Below are 15,401 nucleotides of genomic sequence, written 5' to 3' on the forward strand. Positions count from 1 at the left end.
AGCCTGAGCCTGGAAGACCGCACTCAGGCTACATTTCAGAGCCAGAGGATATGAAAAGGATGGCCTAACGACAGAAAACCTTCTTGGAGATACCCACCCTACAGTAGAAAAACACCAGAGCAAAACACACCCATCTTCCTCTCCTGCAGCTTCAGTGGGGCGCTGCTCTTCCTCTCCTGCAGCTTCAGGGGGGCACTGCTCCTCCTCTCCTGCAGGTTCAGGGGGGCACTGCTCCTCCTCTCCTGCCGTTTCAGTGGGGCGCTGCTCTTCCTCTCCTGCAGCTTCAGTGGGGCGCTGCTCTTCCTCTCCTGCAGCTTCAGTGGGGAGCTGCTCTTCCTCTCCTGCAGCTTCAGTGGGGAGCTGCTCTTCCTCTCCTGCAGCTTCAGTGGGGAGCTGCTCTTCCTCTCCTGCAGCTTCAGTGGGGCGCTGCTCTTCCCCTCCTGCAGCTTCAGTGGGGCGCTGCTCTTCCTCTCCTGCAGCTTCAGTGGGGCGCTGCTCTTCCTCTCCTGCAGCTTCAGTGGGGCGCTGCTCTTCCTCTCCTGCAGCTTCAGTGGGGCGCTGCTCTTCCTCTCCTGCAGCTTCAGTGGGGCGCTGCTCTTCCTCTCCTGCAGCTTCAGTGGGGCGCTGCTCTTCCTCTCCTGCAGTTTCAGTAGGGCGTTGCTCTTCCTCTCCTGCAGCTTCAGGGGGACGCAGCTCTTCCTCTCCTGCAGTTTCAGGGGGGCGCTGCTCTTCCTCTCCTGCAGTTTCAGTGGGGCATTGCTTTTTGTCTCCTGCAGTTTCAGTGGGACATTGCTCTTCCTCTCCTGCAGTTTCACTGGGGCATTGCTCTTCCTCTCTACCCTTTAACCCTGCAAAAGCAGGAGGGGGCGCTCCCATTCCTCGCTGCAAGGCTGAGGGGAGAGTTAGTCTTCCACCTCTTCCACCTCTTGTCTTGCAGAGCAGATGGAGTGTCTGAGTTCCTCACCTGGCGTACACCTTGGTGGGCCAATTAGGGAACTGATCTTCTATCTTCTGCACAGCAAAAGCAGGCGGTGCCAGGGTAGCATTAGTGGAGTCCAGTAGTGGCCATCTATACCCAGCAACAACAAAGCCTAGCAAGAATATACGAGGTAAGTCTAGTCACACCCTGCTTCATACCAACACCCCATCAGCAGGACCCAATGGGAAGCTGAGACATTACCCCTACTTGGTATTAACAAGGGAAAAGGATGTGGTAGGAGATAGGGTCAGTTGGCACCCTATCTCCTACCACATTCACCTACTTAATTCACCCCTCTCCTTCCCTGGTGTCATTAGCACCCAGAAGAGAACTGAGCTTTCATCCCAAACCGGTGACAACAAAGTGATGTGGGTCAGCTTTCAACTTCCCCCTTCCTGATGGCAGCTCAGCCCAGTGGGGAAGGGATGATCTCATATTCCCATTTGAAGGCAACTGAGGCCATGAGATTCAATGCCCTACATCAGCTGAGTAGGTGTTGGCAGGGCCAAAGAGGGGAGCTGAATTTCTACTCCATACCTTTTCAACAACTGTAAGTCAGCTCAACAGGAAGCTGAATATACATTGCCACATGGACATCTCAATATACCTCAACAAGGGACTCCATGCTAAAAATATTCAATCAATTTTGAGCCACATGATAAAATATCCAAAATGTCTAGGACATGATAAAAAATTGCTCATCATACCAAGAACCATCAGAACAAAGAATTTACTAAGAACCATCACGGCAACAAGGACCATCACAACATGAATGATAAAGAAATCAACAGATACCAACACCAAGATTAATGAGACATTGGAATTATCTGATGAGGATTTTAAAGCGACTATCATAACCACGCTTCAACAAGCAATTATAATTTCTCTTGAAATAAATGGAACAAAAACAGAAAATTGTATCAAAGAAGCACAAGTTATGGAAAAGAATAAAATGGAAATCATAGAACTGAAAAATATGATAACCAAAAATTTTTAAATCTCCCTAGATGAACTCAAGAATGCAGCATAGATGACAGAATAGAATCAGTGAACTTGATGACAGATTGCTATGGTCTAAATGTTTGTATGTCCTCAAAAATTTATATGTTGAATTCTAATCATCAAGGTGATTATATTAGAAAGTAGGGGCCCTGGGAGATGATTACGTTATGAGCAGTTCACCCTCATGAGTGAGATTTATGCCCTTACAAAAGAGGTCCCAGAGAGCTGCCTTGCTCCTTCCACTATGTTAGGACATAGCAGGAAGGCACCACCTATGAACCAGAAAGCAAGACCCTCACCAGACACCAAATCTTCTAGCACCTTGATCTTGGACTTCCCAGTCTCCAGAATATGAAAAATAAATTTCTGTTATTTAAAGGCAAGCTGATCTAAGATATTTTATTTTAGACTAGAACACAAATCAATAGAATTCATCCAATCTGAACAACAAAGAAAATATAGACTGAAAAATAAGACAAATATTTCTGAGGAACATTTGGGACAATAGCAACAGAGCCAACATGCACATCTTCAGTTTCGAAAAGCAAAAAAAAGACAGGGACTGGACCAAAAAAGTAGTACAAGATATAATAGCTAAAACCTTCCCCTACTTGGTAAAAGACATAATAAACCTACAGGTTCAGTAAGCTGAGCAAATAATTAGCTAAACCCAAAGAAGCCCATGTCAAAAAACATAATAATTAAATTTCTGAAAACTAAGGCCAAGGAAAAAATCTTGAAGGCAGCTGGAGAGAAATGATGGGTTACTTATAGGGGGAAACCATTGGAATGATAGCAGATTTCTCACTGGAAACTACAGAGGCCAGAAACAAGTGGCTCAACATTTTTCAAGTACAGAGACAAAATAACTGTCAATGGCAAATCTTATATTCAGTAAAGATATCCTCCAAGAATGAAGAAGAGGAATAATAAACATCTTATCAGGCCAAAAAAAAATGTAAGAGAATGTTTGCTAGCAAGCTGACTTACAGAATGGCTAAAGGTAGTTCTCTAAACAGAAACGAAATGATAGGAGAAGAAGGTTAGAACTTTCAGAAAAGAAATAACTTCAGAGTGAGTAAAAATATAGTAGACTAGATTAGTTATTATGGGTTTTTAATAGACTTTTTTAGAGCAGTTTTAGGCTCACTGTAAAACTGATTAAAAGGTACAAAGATTTCCCATATAGTTCCTTCCCCTACATGTGCATAGCCTCCCTCACTATCAAAATCCCCCACCAGAGTGGTATATTTGTTATGGGTAATGAACGTACATTACCCATCATTATCACCCAAATTCATAGTTTACATTAGGGTTCATTCTTGGAATTGTACATTCTGTGGGTCTGGATAAATTTATAGTGACATGTATCTACTATTATAGCATCATACAGAGTAGCTTCACTGCCCTAAAACTCCTCTGTGCCATGCCTGCCCCAACCCCTGACAGCCACTGATCTTTCTACTGTCTCCACAGTTTTGCCTTTTCCAGGATGTCATACAGTTGAAATAATGCAGTATTTCAACTAGACTTTTGGGTTGTCTTCTTTCACTTAAGTCCTTACCTTTAAGTCTCCATGTTTTTTCATGGCTTTATACCTCATTTCTTTTTAGCACTAAATAATATTCCATTGCCTGGAGGCACCACTGTTTATTTATCCATTCAACTACTGATGGACATCTTGGATACTTCTAAGTTTTGGAAATTATGACTAGAATTGCTATAAATATTCATGTGCAGGTTTCTGTGTGCACATAAGTTTTCCATTCCTTTGGGTAAACACCAAGAAAAATGATTACCGGGCCATATGGTAAGAAATCACCAAACTGTCTTCCAAAGCAACTATACCATTTTGCATTCTTACCAGCAATGAATAAGACTTCTTGTTGTCAGCATTTACTGTTGTCAGTGTTCTGGATTATTCTAATAGACTTGTAGTGGTATCTCATTGTTGTTTTAATGTTTGTTGCCCTACTGACATATGATGTTGAGCATTTTTAATATGCTCATTTACCTGCTATATATATTCTTTGGTGAGGTGTCTGTTAAGGTCTTTGGACCATTTTTTGATGATGTTGTTTGTTTTCCTATTGTTGAGTTTGAAATGTTCTTTGTATATTTTGAATAACAGTCTTACATTAGACGTGTCTATGTGTCTGTTGCAAATATTTTCTCCCAATCCACAGCTTGTCTTTTCATCCTTTTGACATTGTTTTTCACAGAGCAGAAAGTTCGCCTTTTAATAAAATTCAGTTTACCAATTCTTTCTTTCATAGATCACGCCTTTGGTGTTATATCTAAAAAGTCATCACCAAATGCAAAGTCCTAAGGACTTTCTTCTAGATCTCCTAGGAATTTTATGGTTTGACATTTTACATTTAGGCCTGTGATCCATTTTGAGTTACTTTTTGTGAAGGGTGTAAGGTCAATGTCTAGATTTATGTGGGTGGGGGGGTGTTTGTATGTTGATGTCCAGTTATCACAGCATCATTGGTAGAAAAAGCTATCTTTTCTCCATTTTATTGTTTTGCTCCTTTGTCAATGGTCACTTGACTCTATTTATGTGAGTCCATTTCTGAACTTTCTATTCTGTTTCATTGATCCATTTGTCTGTTCTTTCACCACCACTATACTATTTTAATTACCATAGATTTGTAGTAAGTCATGAAGCCAGTAGTGGCTGTCCTCTAACTTTGTTCTTCCCCTTCAATTTTGTATTGGCTATTGTGAGTCTTTTTGCCTCTCCTTATAGACTTTAGAATCAGATGTTGATATCCACGAAGTAACTTTCCAAGATTTTGATTGAAATGATGTGTAATTTTAACAACATTAAGTTTCCTCTCCATGAACACAGAATATCCCACCATTTATTTAGTGATTTTTTTTTTTTTTTTTTTTTTTTTCTTTTTTTTTTTTTTTTTTTTGAGACGGAGTCTCGCCCTGTCGCCCAGGCTGGAGTACAGTGGCCGGATCTCAGCTCACTGCAAGCTCCGCCTCCCGGGTTTACGCCATTCTCCTGCCTCAGCCTCCCGAGTAGCTGGGACTACAGGCGCCCGCCACCTTGCCCGGCTAGTTTTTTGTATTTTTTAGTAGAGACGGGGTTTCACCGTGTTAGCCAGGATGGTCTCGATCTCCTGACCTCGTGATCCGCCCGTCTCGGCCTCCCAAAGTGCTGGGATTACAGGCTTGAGCCACCGCGCCTGGCCTAGTGATTTTTTTTCATTCATGACTTTTTGAAATAATATTTAATGTCTAATGCAAAAAATTATAAAACCATCTGATGTGGTACTCCACGTAGGTTGAAGAAATACTTCAAACAATTTGGCCAGGGGCAGTGGGTAATTCAAGCACTGTGGGAGGCTGAGGTGGGCAGATTGCTTGAGCCCAGGAGTTTGAGACCAGCCTGGGCAATGTTGCAAAATTCTGTTTCTACTAACAATGCAAAAAATTAGCTGGATGCGGTTGTGTGCATATGTAGTTCCAGCTACTTGGAAGGCTGAGGTAGGAGGATTGCTTGAGCCTAGGAGGGGAAGGTTGCAGTGAGTCAAGATCACACCACTGCACTCCAGCCTAGGTGACAGAGTGAGACCCTGTCTCAAATTTTTAAAAAAGGACTAAAAAAATATTTTAAAATTGGAAGGGTAAAGGAACCTAAATGAAAGTTAGGTTTCTATACTTCACTCAAAGTGGTAGGACAATATTAGAAAACTACGGTTAAGTTATGTATGCACTGTAATACCTCCAGCAACCACTAAGAAAATATAGAATGTGATATACTCTAAAACACAATAAATAAATCAAGACAGTATCCTAAAATAATGTTCAAATAATCCACAGGAAGGTAAGAAAACAAAAAAGAGAGAGAGAAATAAGAGACAGAAGAAACAAATAATAAAGTGGCAGATTTAAACATTGATATATCAATAATTACCCTAAATGTAAATGGTTTAAATACCACAATTAAAAGACAAAGATTGGTAAAATGAATTTTTTTTAAGTCTAAAAATACGCTATCTGCAAGAAATCGATTTCAGATATAATGACATAGGCAAGTTGAAAGCTAAAAGATTAAAAAAGCCACATGAATGCTAATCAAAAAGAAAAAGTAGAAGTGGGTATATTTATATCAGCTAGAGTAGATGTCAGAAAAAAGAACATCACTAAAGATAGCAAAATATATTATAATTATAAAAGGATCAATCCACAAAGAAGACATAACGATCCTAAACGTGTACACACCAAACAACAAAGCCTCAAATATGTAAAACAAAAACTGATAAATCACAAGATGTAGCAGTCTAGGGCCAATCAGAAGAAAGAAATCATGCAATAGGTTAAACAAAGTTTAATACAAAGTATTACTATGATAAAATAATCACTATAAGAAACAGGGAAACTCCATATGGTACCCTCAGGCTGACAGAGAGCACCTAAAAAGAGGAAAATGTTGGAAGAGGCACAGATCTCACTAGAGAAGGTATGGCTCAGCCCATCAAACAGCAAAGAAGTTAGCTGATTTGGCCAGACCGGAGTTGGTCTGGAGTCTCTGGGATAAAAATAAAACATCCTTACAAATGTAGGTGGGGAAGCAAACCATCAGCAACTGGCAGTATGAGTGTACAGCAGGATGGCAGGCATCAATGCAGACAGGAGGCCTTTAGAGCACATAGGCCACCTGGGAGCTTGCAAAGATGTAAGCTCATAGAAAGTTTAGCCTCAGCCTGATTCCATGGGGAGCTCTGGAATATAAGTGGCATCACAGAGTTGTCCCGCTCTCTTAGTTAGTCATTGATTGCAGGGTATTCCCAAAGAGAAAGCATAACCTCAGGTATTTCCAGAGAAGGTAATTCCCATAATCAATGACAATTCAAAGGAGAAATGTTCAACTGGGATTGATATTAATCAACATTCTCAGAACCAGTTGATGGGTATGCAAGCCTAGTAAATGGATCTTGGGTATCAACAGCAATTGCTACAGCAGCTGACTAAAGAAGCTAGGAAAAAAATCACATTAAAGAAAAAAGAATCAATTGTTTAAAAAAAGGAATCAGAAAAGAGAAAAAGTAGTAACTAATAAATCCAAAAGCTGGCTCTTTGAAAACAACAACCACAAGAGGTTGTTGGTGAATATTGTTCTGGTGGTATTAGCCAATGCAATTAGATGAGAGAAAAAAATTAGAGAAATCAAAATTGGAAAGGAACAAGTAACACCATCACTATTTGCAGGTGCATGTAGCAGGCTGATTTACTGATAACACCTATGTTTCACCTCTCCTTGACTCTTGCCCTTTGACACTCCAGTTATCACTTAAGAGGCAGGGCCTATTTTCCTACCCCTTAAATCTGGGCCTAGCCAATGGGACATTCTTTGGCCATTAAAATATTGGTAGACTTGAGAGAAGCAAACACTTGAGTAAGTGCTTATGCATTTCCCTACCTGGTGTGTTCCACGTGAATGCTAATGAAAAAGAAGTATCATATCCTGTGATACTCATAGGAATATCCCTGAATGAAGCTAAAAATATGCTCAGACTACCATGCTTGGGGGTGATATAAAGTAAGAGATATATGAGAACAGCTCACTTGTCTTGGCCATGGCCATCCTAAACCAACCTACTTCTAGGCAACCCTCAAATATGTGAGAGTCCAGCCAAGGTCAGAGGAGCTGTCTGTCCAATTCATGGCTCACTGAAATACATGAATGACTTCAGTTAAGACCAGAAGGTCATCCCAGTCATGCACAGATACGTGAACAATAATAAACAACTGTCATTTTGAGCCACTATATATTGCATTATAACTAGCTATAACATGATTATACACCTGGAAGCCCCTAAGACAATCAACTAACAACTACTACAAAAATAAGAGTTAGCAGAATACACAATAAAAGAAATCAATAGCTTTTATACAGATACATTTAAAAACCAGTTAGAAAATACATGAAGGAAAAGATCCCACTTGCAAAAGTAATAAAACAAAATTAAAATATGTATTAGAATAAATTTTTAAATTTACAGAGCTTAGATGAAAAACTTTCATCTAAATATACCTAAAGAATACAAGAGAAGACTTGGACGAATAGAAATATATGCCATGTTTTTTAATAGAAGACAATATCATAATGAAATCAATTCTCCTTATGTTAATTCATACATTAAACATAATCCAAATAACAATGCCAACAAGTGACTTTAAAATTCATATATAAAAAGAAACAAACAAAATAGTGAAGAAAACTCTAAACCCAAGAAAGTATGATCTTTTCAGACAATAAAATGGGTGAAAAGATTGCCAAGCTGAATAAAGAGCCAAGATCCATCAGTATGCTGTCTTTAAGTGACCTATCTCATGTGCAAAGACACACATAGGCTCAAAATAAAGAGATAAAGAAAAATTTACCAAGCAAATGTTTAAAAAAATCAGGGGTTGCAATCCTAGTTTCTGAAAAAAATAGACTTTCAACTAACAAAGATTATAAAAGACAAAGAAGGGCATTACATAATGGTAAAGTGTTCAATTCAACAAAAAGAGTCAACTATCCTAAATATACATGTACCCAATACAGGAGCACCCAGATTCATAAAGCAAGTTCTTAGAGACCTACAAAGAGACTTAGACTCTCACACAATAATATTGGGAGACTTTACCACCCCACTGACAATATTAGACAAATCATCAAGAAAGAAAATTAACAAAGGTATTTAGGACCTGAACTCAGGTTTGGATCAATTAAACTCATTCATGTATTTCAGTCAGCCATGAATTGGACAGACAGCTCCTCTGACCTTGGCTGGACTCTCACATATTTGAGGGTTGCCTAGAAGTTCTGTAGATATCTGATAGATTCTGTAGATATCTGATAGATACCACCCAAAAACAACAAAATATACGTTCTTCTCATCACTATATGGCACTTACTCTAAAATTGATCACACAATTGGAAGTAAAATACTCCTCAGCAAATGCAAAGGAACTGAAATCATAACAAACAGTCTCTCAGACTACAGAGCAATCAAATTAGAACTCAAGATTAAGAAATTCACTTAAAACCACACAACTACAGGAAACTGAAGAACCTGCTCCTGAATGAGTCTTGGGTAAATAATGAAATTAAGGCGGAAATCAAGAAGTTCTTTGAAACTAATGAGAACAAACAGACGATGTGCCAGAATATCGCTGACGCAGCTAAAGCAGTGTTACAAGGGAACTTTATAGCACTACATTCCTACATCAAAAAGATAGAAAGATCTCAAGTTAACAACCAAACATCTCAACTAAAAGAACAAGAGAACCAAGAGCAATAAACTCCCAAAGCTAGCAGAAGACAAGAAATAACCAACATCAGAGCTGAACTGAAGGAGATAGAGATGTGAGAAACACTTCAAAAAAATCAATGAACCTAGGAGTTGGCTTTTTGAACAAATTAATTCAATAGACCATTAGCTGGACTAATAAGGAAGAAAAGTTAGAAGAATCAAATAATCTCAATCAGAAATGATAAAGGGGATATCACTACTGACCCCACAAAAATACAACCATCAGAAAATGGCCATACTGCCCCAAATAATGCACAGATTCAATGCTATTCACATTAAACTCCCATTGACATTCTTCACAGAATTAGAAAAAACTATTTTAAAATTCATATGGAACCAAAAAGGAGCCCAGATAGCCAAGACAATCCTAACCAAAAAGAACAAAGATGGAGGTATCACACTATCTGACTTCAAACTATACTACAAGGCTATAGTAACTAAAACAGCATGATACTCATAAAAGAACAGACACATAGACCAATGGAACAGAATAAAGAACTCAAAAATAAGACTGCATACCTACAAGCATCTGATCGTTGACAAACCTGACAAAAACAAGCAATGGGGAAAAGACTCCCTATTTAATATATTGTGCTGGGAGAGCTGGCGAGTTATAGGCAGAAAATTAAAACTAGACCCCTTCCTTATGCCATATACAAAAATTAACTCAAAATGGATTAAATACTTAAATGTAAAACCCACAATTATAAAAACCCTAGAAGAAAATCTAGGGAATACCACTCAGGACATAGGCATGGGCAAAGATTTTATAATGAAGACACCAAAAGTGACTGCAACAAAAGCAAAAATTGACAAATGGGATCTAATAAACCAAAGAGCTCCTGGACAGCAAAAGAAACTATCATCAGAGTGAACAACCTACAGAATGGGAGAAAATTCTTGCAATCTATCTATCTGACAAAAGTCTAATATCCAGAGTCTATGAGGAACTTAAACAAATTTACAAGAAAAAAAAACAAATAACCCCATTAAAAGGTAGGGCAAAGGACATGAACAGACACTTCTCAAAAGAAGACATACATGTGGCTAACAAACATGAAAAAAGGCTCAACATCACTGATCGTTAGAGAAATGCACATAAAAACCACAATGAGATACCATCTCACATCAATCAGAATGGAGATTATTAAAAAATCAAAAAACAACAGATGCTGGCGAGGTTGCAGAGAATGAGGAACACTTTTACACTGTTAGTAAAAGTGTAAAGTTCAACCATTGTGGAAGACAGTGTGGCGACTCCTCAAAGACCTAGGTGCAGAAATATCAATTGACCCCGCAATCCCAATACTGGGTATATACCCAAAGGAATATAAAGATACATGCATGCATATGTTCACTGCAGCACTGTTTACATTAGCAAAGACATGGAGTCGACCTAAATACCCATCAATGATAGACTGGATAAAGAAAATGTGGTACATATACACCATGGAATACTATGCAGCCACAAAAAGGAATGACATCACATCCTTTGCAGGGACATAGACAAGTTGGAAGCCATTATCCTCAGCAAACTAAGGCAGGAACAGAAAACCAAAACACCACATGTTCTCACTTATAAGTGGGAGCTGAATGATGAGAACATATGGCCACATGGTGAGGAACAACACACACTAGAGCCTGTCTTGGGGGGTTAGGGGAGGGAGAGCATCAGATAGAATAGCTAATAGATGCTGGGCTGAATACCTAGACGATGAGGTGATCCGTACAGCAAACCACCATGGCCCACGCTTACCTACGTAACAAATGTGCACATCCTGCACATGTACCCCTGAACTGAAAAAAAGCTGAAGAAAAAATAAAAGGGGCAAATTTTCCTTAAAAAAATTTTTTTAGGCCGGGCGCGGTGGCTCAAGCCTGTAATCCCAGCACTTTGGGAGGCCGAGACGGGCGGATCACGAGGTCAGGAGATCGAGACCATTCTGGCTAACATGGTGAAACCCCGTCTCTATTTAAAAAATACAAAAAACTAGCCGGGCGAGGTGGCGGGCGCCTGCAGTCCCAGCTACTAGGGAGGCTGAGGCGGGAGAATGGCGTAAACCCGGGAGGCGGAGCTTGTAGTGAGCTGAGATCCGGCCACTGCACTCCAGCCTGGGCGAGAGAGCGAGACTCCGTCTCAAAAAAAAAAAAAAAAAAAAAAAAAAAAAAAAAAAATTTTTAAAAAAGATGTGTGATAAGGCCTTAAGTAACTCAAATGATGCAAAACAGGCAGATAGACCGATAGAATAAAATGGAATATTGAGAAACAGAAGTGAGTATATATGGAAATTTAATATATGTAAGACAAACCTGGTATATCAAACCATGGGAAAAACTAACATTATTGAAACATCCAGCTGGGTGGCCAACTGGAAAGGAAAATTAAGTCAGATCCCCATTTCACACCAGGTACCAGAATAAATTCCAAATAGATCAACAATTGACACGAAGAAAAATAAAACCACAAAGTATTAAAATAAAACCTGAAGAATTATTTCATAATTTTAATCCAAGAAATCTTTCTAAAATGACATAATATTTAGAAGCCATAAAGAAAAGACTGATAAATATGACTAATAACAAAAATTTATGCATGACAAAAAGACTGTAAGGATATCAAAAGACAAATGACAAACTGAGACAAAATATTTGTTACTGATGTCATTGCAAAGGGGCCAATCCTCCTAATTACGGAGCTCCTATCGTTCATTAAAAATAGACTGGATAAAGAAAATGTGGCACATATACACCATGGAATACTATGCAGCCATTAAAAAGGATGAGTTCATGTCCTTTGCAGGGACATGGATGAAGCTGGAAACCATCATTCTCAGCAAACTACCACAAGAACAGAAAACCAAACACCGCATGTTCTCACTCATAAGTGGGAGTTGAACAATGAGAATACATGGACACAGGGAAGGGAACATCACACACTGGGGCCTGTCGGGGGTTGGGGGGTGCTAGGGGAGGGATGACATTAGGAGAAATACCTAATGTAGGTGATGGGTTGATGGGTGCAGCAAACCACCATGGTACGTGTATACCTATGTAACAACACTGCACGTTCTGCACATGTATCCCAGAACTTAAAGAATAATTTAAAAAATAAAAATAAAACAAACAAACAACAACAACAACAACAACAACAACAACAACAAAAACCAGACCAAGTGGACAATCAATTTGAACAGATGGTCCACACCACACAATAGGAAATACAAATGGCATTTAAACATATCTTTAAAATCCTTGCTCCCAGATGTATTAAAAGAAGCACAAATTAAAATTACACTCATACCAATTTTTGCCTCATACCAATTTTTGCCTGTCAAATGAACAAAGTCCAGACAGTGTGATAACACACTATCAAGGTTGGCAAGGTTGTGGGGAACAGACGCCCTCATATGCTAGCCCAGGGGAGGGCTGAACAGGGGAAGGAGGGAGGGTGGGACGAAGGGAGGCAAGGTATAAATTGGTACAATCTCTACTTATAGCAATTAGATGATATCAATAAAAATTACAAATGAACCTACCTTTTGGGGTTTTGTTGTTTATTTGTTTTTGAGATGGTGTCTCACTCTGTTGCTCAGGCTATTCTCTAAATCCTAGGCTTAAGGAATACTCCTGCCTCAGCCCTCTGACTAACTAGAACTTCAAGTGCGCACCACCATCCTGGCTCTGACCCTACTTTTTGATTCAGCAATTCTACTTCCAGAAATGTGGTTCTTTGAATGTCTTCATACATGTTAGGAGTATGCATAAGTATGGAACAATGTAAGCTATGGAGCATTACAGATATATATTTATGCGTGAGTGTGTGTGTGTGTATAAATATATATATATACACACACACACACACTCAGATGTGTTAAACTATAAATTCTTTAATCAGAAAGAAAAAATGTGAATCAAGAGAAACCTCAAACTACAAAAATTAGATAGCACAGCCTATGGGGGTGCCATGAAGTACATTATAGGTAAGATTCTGAAACACAGGTTATTAGCTATTTCTTTACATTTCCGTTTCAGTAACTTTACTATAAAATCATTGTTATTCATCTATTTTAGAATCCCAAACTCACATCTATTCTCACATTGTAAGGTTTCCTGCTCGTAATTATAAACATCTCCTAAGTGTCAAATCCTAGTAATGATTCTGTGCAATCCATGCAGAAAAATAAGACACAATACATCAGTAGATGAGGGCCACTAATGCACAGATAATATATACATCGGCCAAAAGAGCTGAAGAAATGATCAAAACCTATAAAATAAACAGGCCTTGGCCCGGCACAGTGGCTCATACCTGTAATCCCAACACTTTGGGAGGCCAATGCAGGCAGATCAACTGAGGTCAGGAGTTTGAGACTAGCCTGTCCCAACGTGACAAAACCCCGTCTCTATTAAAAACAGAAAAAATGAGCCAAGCGTAGTGGCAGGCACCTGTAATCCCAGCTACTCAGGAGGCTAAGATAGGAGAATTGCTTGAACCCAGAAGGCGGAGGTTGCAGTGAGCTGAGATCGTGCCATTGCATTCCAGCATGGGTGACAGAGCAAGATTCCACCTCAGAAAAAAAACAAAACAAAACAGGACTTAAGAAAAGTGGGCTATTACTAAACAGCTCTCAACAATTAATACCCAACTTCCTTATATCAAATAAATTTCTCAACAGAGACGTGTTACACAGCTTAATTACAGTTCTATTCTCATTCCCACTCCCAAAATGCTCTACAAAGGATGAGAAAAATGTTATGTAGGCAGAAATAGTGATTAACAATACACACATTGCTTGCATATGTGTGTTATTTTTATTTTTATTTCTTTAAGGACACACTAGAAACTAACAGTTTTCACCTTTTGGGTATGTGGGATGGAGGTGGGAAAATTCAGTAGATGGGAAACAGTACTCTATCTTTTTATGCTGACTTTTGAACCAAGTTAAACTAACACCTATTCCAAATAAATGTTTAAATTTTATTTTAAATTGTATAGTTAAAAAGAACCACTAGATGGAGCACGTTCCTCATTTGAACTGCTGCCACAACAAATTCATAAAGAGATTAAAGCTGGATGAAAACCTATTCTGGAAACTCTCTAGCTGAAAGCTTGAACATTGGTTTATCATCATCATCATCATATCTAAATTGCTAACGCTGTTCGAGCAAACAGGTGACAATCTGCCATGGAAAAATCAGGATTTTAGAAATACATCCTTATGCTCCAATCCCCTAAGCGATATGCATAGCTGTGTATTTTCTGTCTTCAAATATAAACCGCCACATTTAACAATCTTGGTAGTCTTCCTCAAATACTATCTGTATAACAATGGCGTATACAATCATAAACAATGATTTTTGGACATGTTCTCAGCTATAATTTCTCTTTTCTGTCTTCTTGGGTCTCTAAGATACAGAGATAAGGCAAATATTAGTGTTCTTAGATCTCAGGCTGCAGGCAGAGGTCCTGGGTTTATGGCATCAGTGCTGGGTTTGGGAGTCAGGCCTCACATGTGAGGGGCATCTGGGGACAGCTGTCGGAGACGTGATGAGGTCTAGAGAGGGCCTAGCTCTGCCCAGCAGCTCCACCATCATGTGACTTCCCCATTGGCATTCTGTGTAGGATTCAGGTTGTAAAATGGTCCTGTGATTAAGAACAAGACTGCAAACCTCTGAGCTAAAGCAGGCTACCAGAGCAAGAACTGAAGCAAAAGATACGAGAGGAGAGAGAGAAGAGAGGAGAGAGGAGAGAGGGGAGAGGAGAGAGAGGGGAGAGGAGAGAGAGGGGAGAGGAGAGAGAGGGGAGAGGAGAGAGAGGGGAGAGGAGAGAGAGGGGAGAGGAGAGAGAGGGGAGAGGAGAGAGGAGAGAGAGGGGAGAGGAGAGAGGAGAGAGAGGGGAGAGGAGAGAGAGGGGAGAGGAGAGAGAGGGGAGAGGAGAGAGAGGGGAGAGAGGGGAGAGAGAAAGAGAGAGAGCGACCTCTCTAGGAAGCCTGGCAAAGTGGCAAAACAAATGCTGACCATACCAAGTGTTGACAAGCATGCTGAGCAACCAGACCTCTCACTGGCTGGAGGCAGGAATGTAAAATGTAACTCTAGAAAAG

The 15,401-nt window shown here is 39.6% G+C and overlaps 1 protein-coding gene across 1 annotated transcript in view; it reads right to left on the reverse strand.

The window, feature by feature from the left end:
* The window catches only part of LOC103241249 (acyl-CoA oxidase like), a 41,610-nt gene extending 41,372 nt beyond the window's left edge, over window positions 1-238 (reverse strand). The window contains 1 exon segment of the mRNA XM_073023163.1: window positions 98-238. The gene's annotated coding sequence lies outside the window, so the exon portion shown is untranslated.
* Between the last annotated feature and the right edge of the window lie 15,163 nt (window positions 239-15,401).

This window comes from Chlorocebus sabaeus, chromosome 14 (genome assembly GCF_047675955.1).
Source record: "Chlorocebus sabaeus isolate Y175 chromosome 14, mChlSab1.0.hap1, whole genome shotgun sequence".
NCBI lineage: Eukaryota > Metazoa > Chordata > Mammalia > Primates > Cercopithecidae > Chlorocebus > Chlorocebus sabaeus.